Below are 10630 nucleotides of genomic sequence, written 5' to 3'. Positions count from 1 at the left end.
TGTTCTATTAATCCATCTATACAGACCTCCATCAGGTTGCAAACTGAATATATTTTTTTCTGCATCTACCTCTGAAAAAATATTGGGCTTCTAGCTGTGTGTGGGACTTGTTGTATTAGTCCATCTATACTGACCTCCATCAGGTTGCAAACTGAATATATTTTTTTCTGCATCTACCTCTGAAAAAATATTGGGCTTCTAGCTGTGTGTGGGACTTGTTGTATTAGTCCATCTATACTGACCTCCATCAGGTTGCAAACTGAATATATTTTTTTCTGCATCTACCTCTGAAAAAATATTGGGCTTCTAGCTATGTGTGGGACTTGTTCTATTAATCCATCTATACAGACCTCCATCAGGTTGCAAACTGAATATATTTTTTTCTGCATCTACCTCTGAAAAAATATTGGGCTTCTAGCTGTGTGTGGGACTTGTTGTATTAGTCCATCTATACTGACCTCCATCAGGTTGCAAACTGAATATATTTTTTTCTGCATCTACCTCTGAAAAAATATTGGGCTTCTAGCTGTGTGTAGGACTTGTTGTATTAGTCCATCTATACTGACCTCCATCAGGTTGCAAACTGAATATATTTTTTTCTGCATCTACCTCTGAAAAAATATTGGGCTTCTAGCTGTGTGTGGGACTTGTTCTATTAATCCATCTATACAGACCTCCATCAGGTTGCAAACTGAATATATTTTTTTCTGCATCTAGCTCTGAAAAAATATTGGGCTTCTAGCTGTGTGTGGGACTTGTTCTATTAATCCATCTATACAGACCTCCATCAGGTTGCAAACTGAATATATTTTTTTCTGCATCTACCTCTGAAAAATATTGGGCTTCTAGCTGTGTGTGGGACTTGTTGTATTAGTCCATCTATACTGACCTCCATCAGGTTGCAAACTGAATATATTTTTTTCTGCATCTACCTCTGAAAAAATATTGGGCTTCTAGCTGTGTGTGGGACTTGTTGTATTAGTCCATCTATACTGACCTCCATCAGGTTGCAAACTGAATATATTTTTTTCTGCATCTACCTCTGAAAAAATATTGGGCTTCTAGCTGTGTGTGGGACTTGTTGTATTAGTCCATCTATACTGACCTCCATCAGGTTGCAAACTGAATATATTTTTTTCTGCATCTACTTCTGAAAAAATATTGGGCTTCTAGCTGTGTGTGGGACTTGTTCTATTAATCCATCTATACAGACCTCCATCAGGTTGCAAACTGAATATATTTTTTTCTGCATCTACCTCTAAAAAAATATTGGGCTTCTAGCTGTGTGTGGGACTTGTTCTATTAATCCATCTATACAGACCTCCATCAGGTTGCAAACTGAATATATTTTTTTCTGCATCTAGCTCTGAAAAAATATTGGGCTTCTAGCTGTGTGTGGGACTTGTTGTATTAGTCCATCTATACTGACCTCCATCAGGTTGCAAACTGAATATATTTTTTTCTGCATCTACCTCTGAAAAAATATTGGGCTTCTAGCTGTGTGTGGGACTTGTTCTATTAATCCATCTATACAGACCTCCATCAGGTTGCAAATTGAATATAATTTTTTTCTGCATCTAACCCAGCCAATAGTTTTGGCCTAATACCACAGTTTGGCCACTCAGCTCTGCTCGGTTCCCATCCATTGTTTTTTTGTGCAAACAACTCCAGAGTTGTGAATTAGTTAACCACCAAAATGAGTGGAAAAAGGCCTGCTGCTGGTGGAAAGGGGAATAGGCGTGTTGGGAAGGGGAAAAAAGGTTGTGTCCGTGGGGTAGGTGTTAAAGCAACAGTAACATCTGCAGAAGAAAGACCATCTTCCAGCCAAACTAAAATGTCTACTTCTTTTAGCGGACAATGTGATAAGATCCCTTTCTTACGGCCACGCCAATCGCTACAAATTCCAGATGAGGCACAAAAACAGCAGGTGCTTCAACGGAGATCAAGTGCTCCTTTAAGTGGGCTCTCCTCCACATCAACTTCAACATCACAAATACTCCAGTCCTCAAAGGTGTCACCCCAATCGCACTTGCTTCCTCACAGCTCCAAAATCTCCAGCTGCCCGTCTGAGTATGAGGTAGAACAGATGGTTGAGTCTGCAGAGCTGTTTATTCATACTATAGCCTGGGAATCAGAGGTCGACTCCAGCGCTTCTGTGAATCCAGACGAGGAAATGATCTGCACTGATGCCCAGAATCTTTATGAGTCGGATCCAGGACCAGACGCAGAAGGTTCTGACCATAATGTAGTCCCTCATTCCCAAACTGTAACTCCTGTTGGTGGAGACAATGAGGAAGACGATGATAAGACTCAAATACCTGATTGGAGCGACAACTTTAGTTTTTTGTCAGGGCAGGAACAGGTTGGCTCTGAGGACGACGGGTGTGATAACGCACAGGGTGATGATGATGAGGTCGGAGATCCCACTTACTCTCAACCCACAGTCAGCCAAGAGATGAGGTCAGCAGAGGAGGTGGAGGAAGATGCTAGTGACGACGAGGTCAGGTTGCGCCTTCCTGGACAGAGACGTAGTACTGGAAGCACGTCAACAACTGCATCCTCAAACACAACTCTGCCTCTCACCACAAGTCGTGGTGGCTCTTCAGGTCGCATGGGTGCTAAGCCTTGCATAGCCTGGGCATTTTTTCAGATCGATAAAGATGACCCAACTCGTGTTATCTGTAACATTTATCAGCAAAAGCTAAGTAGAGGCCAAAAAATACATAGTTTGAGTACTTCATGCATGAACCGGCACATGGACATGAAACATAAGTTGCAGTGGGAAGCTCAGTGTGCTACAATGCGGCCTAGCCGGCCGGGCCAGCCACCGTCTGCCATATCTTGTGCATCCGCGGCCTCTTCATCCTCTGTGACTGGGGGGACAGCAGTCACACCTGTTTTGGGGCGCAGACCTGCCACCTCTTTACCCGCAACAGCCAGCGTGATTGGCAGGTCATCATTTTCTTTGGAGGTGGTAACACCAGCTGGTGTTGAGCGCTGTCCGACATCGATAGCACCACCTTTGGATCAAGGCAACCTAACATGTCCACCTGCATCTTCCTCACAGACCGGCAGTTTGCCGGGGACACCCTTATCAACCCCGTCTAAGCACAATAGCCAGCCCTCGGTCCCTCAGATGTGGACAAGTAAAAGACCATTTCCTCCTAGCCATGAGAAAGCTAAGAGGTTGAATTTCACCATCTGCAAGCTCTTGGCTACAGAAATGCTGCCTTTCCGCCTGGTGGACACAGAGGATTTTCGAGACCTTATGTCCGTCGCAGTGCCCCAGTACCAGATGCCCAGTCGGCACTACTTCTCAAAGAAAGGTGTGCCTGCGCTCCACCAGCATGTCGCACACAACATCACCGCTTCTTTGAGAAACTCTGTGTGTGACAGGGTGCATTTCACCACAGACACTTGGACGAGTAGGCATGGACAGGGGCGTTACATGTCGCTGACTGGGCACTGGGTAACTATGGTGACAGCAGGACAAGGGGCTGCTGTCCAAGTCTTGCCGTCCCCACGAGTTGTGCGTCAATCCTCTTTATGTCAAAGTTCCTCCACTGCTTCTGCCTCCTCAACCTCCTCTCGGTCTTCCACCTGCACCCAAAGCCTGTCTGGTCATGCCACAAGCTTTCTAACTGCGCAGAAGGGATCCTGCACACCTCCTTACTATGCTGGCAGTAGGGCTCAACGTCATCAGGCGGTTTTTACATTGAAATGTCTGGGAAATGTGAGTCACACAGCTGAGGAGTTGTGGTCAGCTCTGGAGAACCAATTTCATGAATGGTTGTCTCCACTGGACCTGAAACCAAGGAAGGCCGTGTGCGACAATGCTGCAAACCGGGGTGCGGCCCTTCGCCGGGGCAATGTCACACACGTGCCTTGTATGGCTCACGTGTTGAACCTGGTTGTCCAGCAATTTTTAGCCGACTATCCCAGACTAGATTGCCTTCTGCAGAGGGCACGGTCGCTGTGTGCTCACTTCCGCTGTTCGCATCCCGCAGCTCAGCGACTTACATCTCTACAGAAGTCGTTGGGCCTGCCACTTCACCGGCTAAAATGCGATGTGCCTACCCGGTGGAATTCAACTCTGCACATGTTGCAGCGACTGTGGCAGCACCGACAAGCCCTGGTGCAATACGTTCTGACGTATAGCCTGGGTCAACGAGATTCAGAGGTGGGGCAAATCACGCTGGAGGAGTGGTCTCAGATCAGGGACCTATGCACCCTTCTGCACAGTTTTGAAATGGCGACGAAGATGTTTAGTGCTGACGATGCCATTATCAGCATGACTATTCCGGTGATTTACATGCTGGAGCACATGTTAAACAGAATTCGGAGTCAGGTGGTGGCACAAGAGGAGGTGGAGGAAGTAGAGGAGGAGGAGTTGTATGCGGAAGGGCTAACATCTACAAGATCCAGACGGTCGGCAGCACCAAGGCGGCAGGCATGTGAGGGTGGGGGAGATGGTTTTACCAGGGCGCATGGTAGCAGCCAAACTAGTGAGGAAGGTGCAGGAGCCCAGGAAGAAGTGGAGGACGAACTGATGGAAGACTCATCAGATGAGGGAGACCTTGATCACATTTCTGTTGTGCGAGGTTCGGGGGAGAGGACAGAGGAAGGAAGCATGATTGTTACCTCGCCACCAACACAACAGGGACTTGGTGCTCCTGGATGCGCAACACACATGAGTGCCTTCTTGCTGCACTACCTGCAACATGACCCTCGAATTGTGAGAATTAGAAATAATCCTGACTACTGGGTTGCCACACTGTTAGATCCCCGGTACAAAAGTAAATTTGCAGAAATTATTCCTGCCATAGAAAGGGATGCACGCATGCAGGAGTATCAGCAGAGACTGTTGCAGAATCTTACATGTGCTTTTCCACAAAATACCAGTGGTGCACGTAGTGAATCTCACAGTTCCAACTTGCCAACCGTGGGACCGTCAAGTGTTCAGCACTCAAACCGTAAAAGAACCACAGTATCTGCTGGTAACATCAATTTTGCGGAATCATTTCACCACTTTTTTAGCCCATCCTTTGCAAGGCCACAGGAGACAAGAAGTCTGACACATAGTCAACGCCTAGAGACGATGGTACAGGAGTATCTCCAAGTAAACATTGAAGCCACGACTGTGTCACTGGACCCTTGCTCTTTTTGGGCTTCCAATCTGGATAAATGGCCGGAGCTAGCCACTTACGCCTTGGAGATCTTGTCATGCCCCGCAGCCAGCGTTCTGTCTGAACGTGTGTTCAGCGCTGCTGGTGGTGTGCTGACAGATAAGCGCACGCGGCTCTCCACTGATAATGTAGACAGACTCACGTTCATAAAGATGAACAAATCATGGATCCGAAATGACTTTTCTACCCCTGTGTCATCCTGGGGAGAGTAAAAGCTTGATGATTGGTTAAAATCACCCTACCAACCGTTTTAAGCTTTCAAATTACTAATCATGTTTATCTGTATCTTGGCTGGAAAATAATTTGGGCTTTGTAGCAGTGTGCAGCACTGATCCTATTAGGCCATCTATACTAAAGCTTCACCAGATTTAAAATTAATAATAATTTTTAGCTGCATCTAGCCCGGAAAATAATTTTGGGGCTCCGAGATGCGCAAGACACATAAGTGCCTTCTTGCTGCACTACCTGCAGCATGACCCTCATATTGTCAGAATTCGAAGTAATCATGACTACTGGGTTGCCACACTCTTAGATCCCCCAAACTTTTCGATCAACCTTTTCATTTTAATAAAGACCAAAAAAATGGTCATTTTTGAAATTATAAGCATTAGCAGGTTGTTAGAAACTGAAATCAAACAGTTTTCAACTCAAAACTTTATTCTAGGTGATGTTACATTTTCACATAGGACCCCTTGTTCGAAAGGAGCTTCTGAACTCTCTCGTCCATTGAATTTGTCAGGTTTTGGATGGTTTCTGCTTCAATTGTTTTGCATGAGGACAGAATACCCTCCCAGAGCTGTTGCTTAGATGTGAACTGCCTCCCGCCATCATAGACACTCCTTTTAATGATGCTCCAAAGGTTCTGAATGGGGTACAGGTCAGGGGAGCATGGGGGTCACACCATAAGTTTGTCCCCTTTTATGCCCATATCAGCCAGAGATGCAGATGTTTTATGTGCAGCATGAGATGGTGCATTATCATGCAGAAAAATGATCTTGCTGTGAAATACACGGTTCTTCTTCTTGAACCATGGCAGGAAGTGCTGTTTGAGAAAATCCACATACATTATGGAGTTCATCTTTAGCGCCTTCAGGGATCCTAAAGGGGCCGACAATCTCTCTCCCCATGATTCCAGCCCAAAACATTACTCCACCTCCTCCTTGTTGGCGCTGTAGCCGTGTTTGCGTGGGGTGTCCATCAACCAGCCATCCTCCACTCCATCCATCTGGACCATCGAGCACTGCACGGCACTCATCCGTGAACAAAACTGTTTTGAAATCAGTCTTCATGTAATGTTTGGCCCACTGGAGCCGTTTCTGCTTGTGTGAAGTGGATAGAGGAGGTCGACAGGATGGCGTATGCACAGCTGCAAACCTCTGAAGGACCCTGCATCTTGTTGTTCGGGGGACGTTGGAGGCACAAGCAGCTTCAAAAACGTGTCTGCTGCTATGACAAGGCTTTTTGGCCGCTGCTCTTTCAACCTGACGTAATTGCCTGTAGGAAAGAGTCCTCAATTTGCCCTTATCAGCACGCACACGTGTGTACTGTGAATCAGCTACATACTTCTTGATTGCCAAGACACTTCATCCTGATCATCGCACAATGTTGATTGTAGTCATGCCTTGACCTAAACACTCCACAATTTGTTGCTTCTCAGCAGCCGACACATCCTTTTTCTTTCCCATTTTGGCAGAAAATGTAGGCTGCATAATAATGTGAGAGAGCCTTCTTAAATAGTCTTGCCTTTCATTGGACACACCTGCCAAACTAATTAGCACAGGTGTCTGCAATTGCTTACAGTGATATAAAGAGCCCTGACACACATCACCATCAATGAGTTTAACTGACAAACAAACAAATTCTTCCCTTATCACTCCTAAACACTTTTTGCATAATAATTTGGAACGCAGTGTACATGTGCTTTTCCACAAAACACCAGCGGTTCTCGTAGTGAATCTTACAGTTCTAACTTGACAACCGTGGTCTGTATGGAGTTGTTCAATAAAGGGCCCAAAATTAAGATAACATAGATGGGAGAGGTCTCTATGAATAGGAATTCCTAAGTATTTGATACCCTGTGAGGGACAGGCAAAGGGAAAGTTGGACTGGATGGAATCCTATATGGATTTGGGGAGGGAGACATCGAGGGCCTCAGACTTCGCTGCATTGATTTTAAAATTTGACCATGTAACAAAGTGATCTATTTCAGCCATAACAGCAGGGATGGATATATGTGATTGAGTGATATATACTAGGACATCATCAGCCAATAGAAAGCACTTGTACTCGCTGCCTCCCACCTCAATCCACCTAATATTGGGGTTATGGCGAATTGATGAGAGCAGGTGCTCCGTCACTAGGATGTATAAGAGAGGGGACAGAGGACATCCCTGCCTTGTCCCATTGGTGATTGTGAAAGGTGATGAAAATGTTCTGACGCACCCCCTGGGCCTTGGGACACCCGGAGCCGGACCCTTTTTGGTGGATGCTGGTGGTTGTAGTCTTCGTGGCGGCGACCCGGTTCCGTTGCTCAGGGCGGTCAAACCAGTGGCGGAACTATTTATGTGGTTTTGATGTTTAAATGTCCGACTACGCCACCCGTGGATTGCGGTCAGAGTGAACCGCTGCTACAGGGCAGACCGCTGAGGCTGGTGTTGTGGGTGCAGCAGAGCGTAGCATAACTCCCCACGGGAGGAGTATAGCCTCATGGCAGTGTATGCGGAGGATGGGGGTGATGGTGCAGGGCAGCAGCAGTAACGACACGGAGTCAGTGATGCAGTCCAGGGCCTTTACTCACAGTTCTTATTATCCAGACCACGTCTGCAGGTAACGGCTGCCCACGTCGTACTGTGCTCACCAGGTGAGGGGCTCAGACAACTCCCAGATAACTTTGGAGCACTTCACAGGACCCCCTTTGTGTGTCCTTTGTCTGGCCTTTCTTACCAACATTTCTGTCCGGCTGCCTCGGGCCTCCTCTTGGTAAACTTGGCGCCAGTTTCCCTGACCCTATGTGGTGCCTTCCTAGCGGGTGTAGCGAGGGGCTGCGCCACATAAAATGTCAGAGCCTCCGGTTTCTAGCTGAGGGTCGTTTCCTGCCTCCACTAGTTCGGGGACCGGTCTCCCCCTTTGGCCTGACCCCTCCACGCAGGTGGATTCGGGCGTGCGGTGGCGACTCGCCCGTCCGCACCCCTGGGATCCCTTCATTCCTCGTTCCTGGAGCCTTCTCCGCTCCTCTTCCTTCCTTCTCCCTCTTCCAGGCCTGGGCCTCTGTTACTAGGCCCGCCTCCGGAGCAGAGCTCATGCAGAGCCCCTGCTCCCTGCCACTTCTGCTCAGACTTCTCTGCACTGAACTAAGATGGTGCCCACCTTTTATACTCCCTTCTCAATGCACCCAGGAACTGCTTCCTCCCTGCTCCTGCACTACAGGGTTCCCCTTCCTCAGTGTTCCCTCCCCCCACTCCAGCCAGGGACAGGGACTGTCGTGCCCATCTCAGGGGCATATTGTTCGCCCTGCCCCACGGCAATGTGGTGTAATGCATGCAGGTGTCGGGTCCTGATCCACACTCCATCCTTACCTGAGAGTGAGATATCACACCTCTGGGTGAGGTGCAATACGTCTGTAGCAACCGAGCCCTCAGGGTGCTACAGTTCCATTTATCTTCAGCCTAGGTGACGTATTGCGATACAGGGCCGTGATTTTGGCTATAAAAGGGTCCCCTAGACCCCTACCCCAAGAATTTTAAGAGAATCATATATGGCGTGCCAGGAGACTCTATGGAATGCTTTCTCAGCATCCAACGAGAGTATCTAATTACAAATTTTTAACTGCATCTAGCCCAGGAAATACTTTGTGCCTAGTAGCAGTGTCTGCTAGTCAGCGGATTATCTCGGCTGTTAAGCAAGCTACACCACCTGTAGTTTAGACACTTAATTTTTTCAAAGGAAATGATTCGGGACCATGGGATACTTAGTGAAGAGCATCAGGAGGCACCCCAAGGCATAGGGGCTGGGACTGGCATTAGGATGCCTTGCGGTGGACAGCCGAGCTCGATCCTTATAAAAGCTTTTTAACTGCAGCAGCTTTAGTGGACGCTACTGGAGCTGGAATTACGCGGCTGCTGGCATGAGACTTGCCCTCCAATAGATCCTTGTAAATGGATTTAAAGTGTATTCATTCAAATTAGAGAGACAATTTAAATTAAAAAGCTTAGAGCTGCCTCCACCACAGGGGGGCTCGCTCGACCCACCAGCGGACAGGCACCAGTATTGGGAGAGGGGGGCTGGCCGTCAGGGTTCACCGCGGCTCTGGCACAAACCCGGCGACACGGAGGTGGCACGGGCAGGAGCGGACTGGCCGTGTCGGCTTCTCACTTTTTGGATTTTAGAAGGGCATGACATGCCTATATCTGTGTCTCCCCCTCCTTTTACTCCTCCACCTCTTTTATTTTCGCATGACTATATGTAATTGTCACTTTTCCATGTGTTAGTTATGTCTTCTGAGCAGTTTGTCAGCTTTTGGACACCTTTGAAGGTGTTTTCTATGTGTTTCTATGTGTTTTTGTTTGCCTGCCATTGTTTTTAACGGTGTTCGAAGGTGTTCGACGAACAGTTCGGCGAACACACGAGTGTTCAACGAACCGAACCGAACTCGAACACTACGGGGGTGGCTCAACACTAATCAGAAGGATGCTGGTATTTTGCAGAGATGAAATAGCACAAGAGAGAAAGCAAATGAAAAAAAGAAAAGAGAATGAATGTGTGCACTTGTGAAAGGGAATGGAAAAAAGGCATAGAAGAGAGTGCCCCCTGCTGGTGGAAGGAAGGAAAAAGCAAAAGCCTACAGCACCTGGTATTCCCAGGCGGTCTCCCATCCAAGTACTAACCAGGCCCAACCATGCATAGCTTCCAAGATCAGACGACATTGGGCCTGTTCAGGGTGCTGTGGGAATAGACAGAGACTAGCCTCTCAATTGCTGCTTTTCTACTTTGACGTCTGGCTGCCGGCTGCCCTTTCCAGTGCTCAGCAAGACCAGGTCCTTTTGTGCTTTCCCTTCTCTTCAATTTTTTTGCTGGCTTCCTTAAAAAGTCTTGTAGACAGAAGGCCCCACTCAGAGCCGCTGAGCTCACTGATTGGCTGCAGCGCTGTCGACGGAACGTCAGCTTCGCGGCCAATTCCACAGGCCGGGAGCAGAGGCGAGACTCACCGGTAGACCCGGGTAGGGTGAGTAGAGCGCGGTTAGTTGCTTTCTAATAGCCTGCAGCCGGGGATTAACCTTTAATGAAAGGGAACAATCCCTTTGACTGTCTGCAGCGCGCCACACCTAGGAAGCGCACTCTCACACACAAGCCAGCATGTACACGTGCTCGCACGTGACAACACCCCCTATCTGCCCCTACAACCTCTCCGTCACCATGCGTCAGACTCTCCTGCCTGTTTTATGATT

General features: G+C 47.8%; 1 pseudogene; it reads right to left on the bottom strand.

Annotated features, from left to right (window-relative positions):
* Positions 1-10020: 10020 nt before the first annotated feature.
* Positions 10021-10139, bottom strand: LOC141270329 (5S ribosomal RNA; annotated as a pseudogene).
* Between the last annotated feature and the right edge of the window lie 491 nt (positions 10140-10630).

The sequence above is a fragment of the Phyllobates terribilis genome, unplaced genomic scaffold, assembly GCF_046119375.1.
Source record: "Phyllobates terribilis strain yellow unplaced genomic scaffold, ASM4611937v1 Scaffold_4__5_contigs__length_816908805, whole genome shotgun sequence".
Classification (NCBI taxonomy): domain Eukaryota; kingdom Metazoa; phylum Chordata; class Amphibia; order Anura; family Dendrobatidae; genus Phyllobates; species Phyllobates terribilis.
Note: the sequence above shows the minus strand (reverse complement) of the source record. Positions and strands in the feature narration are given on the sequence as shown.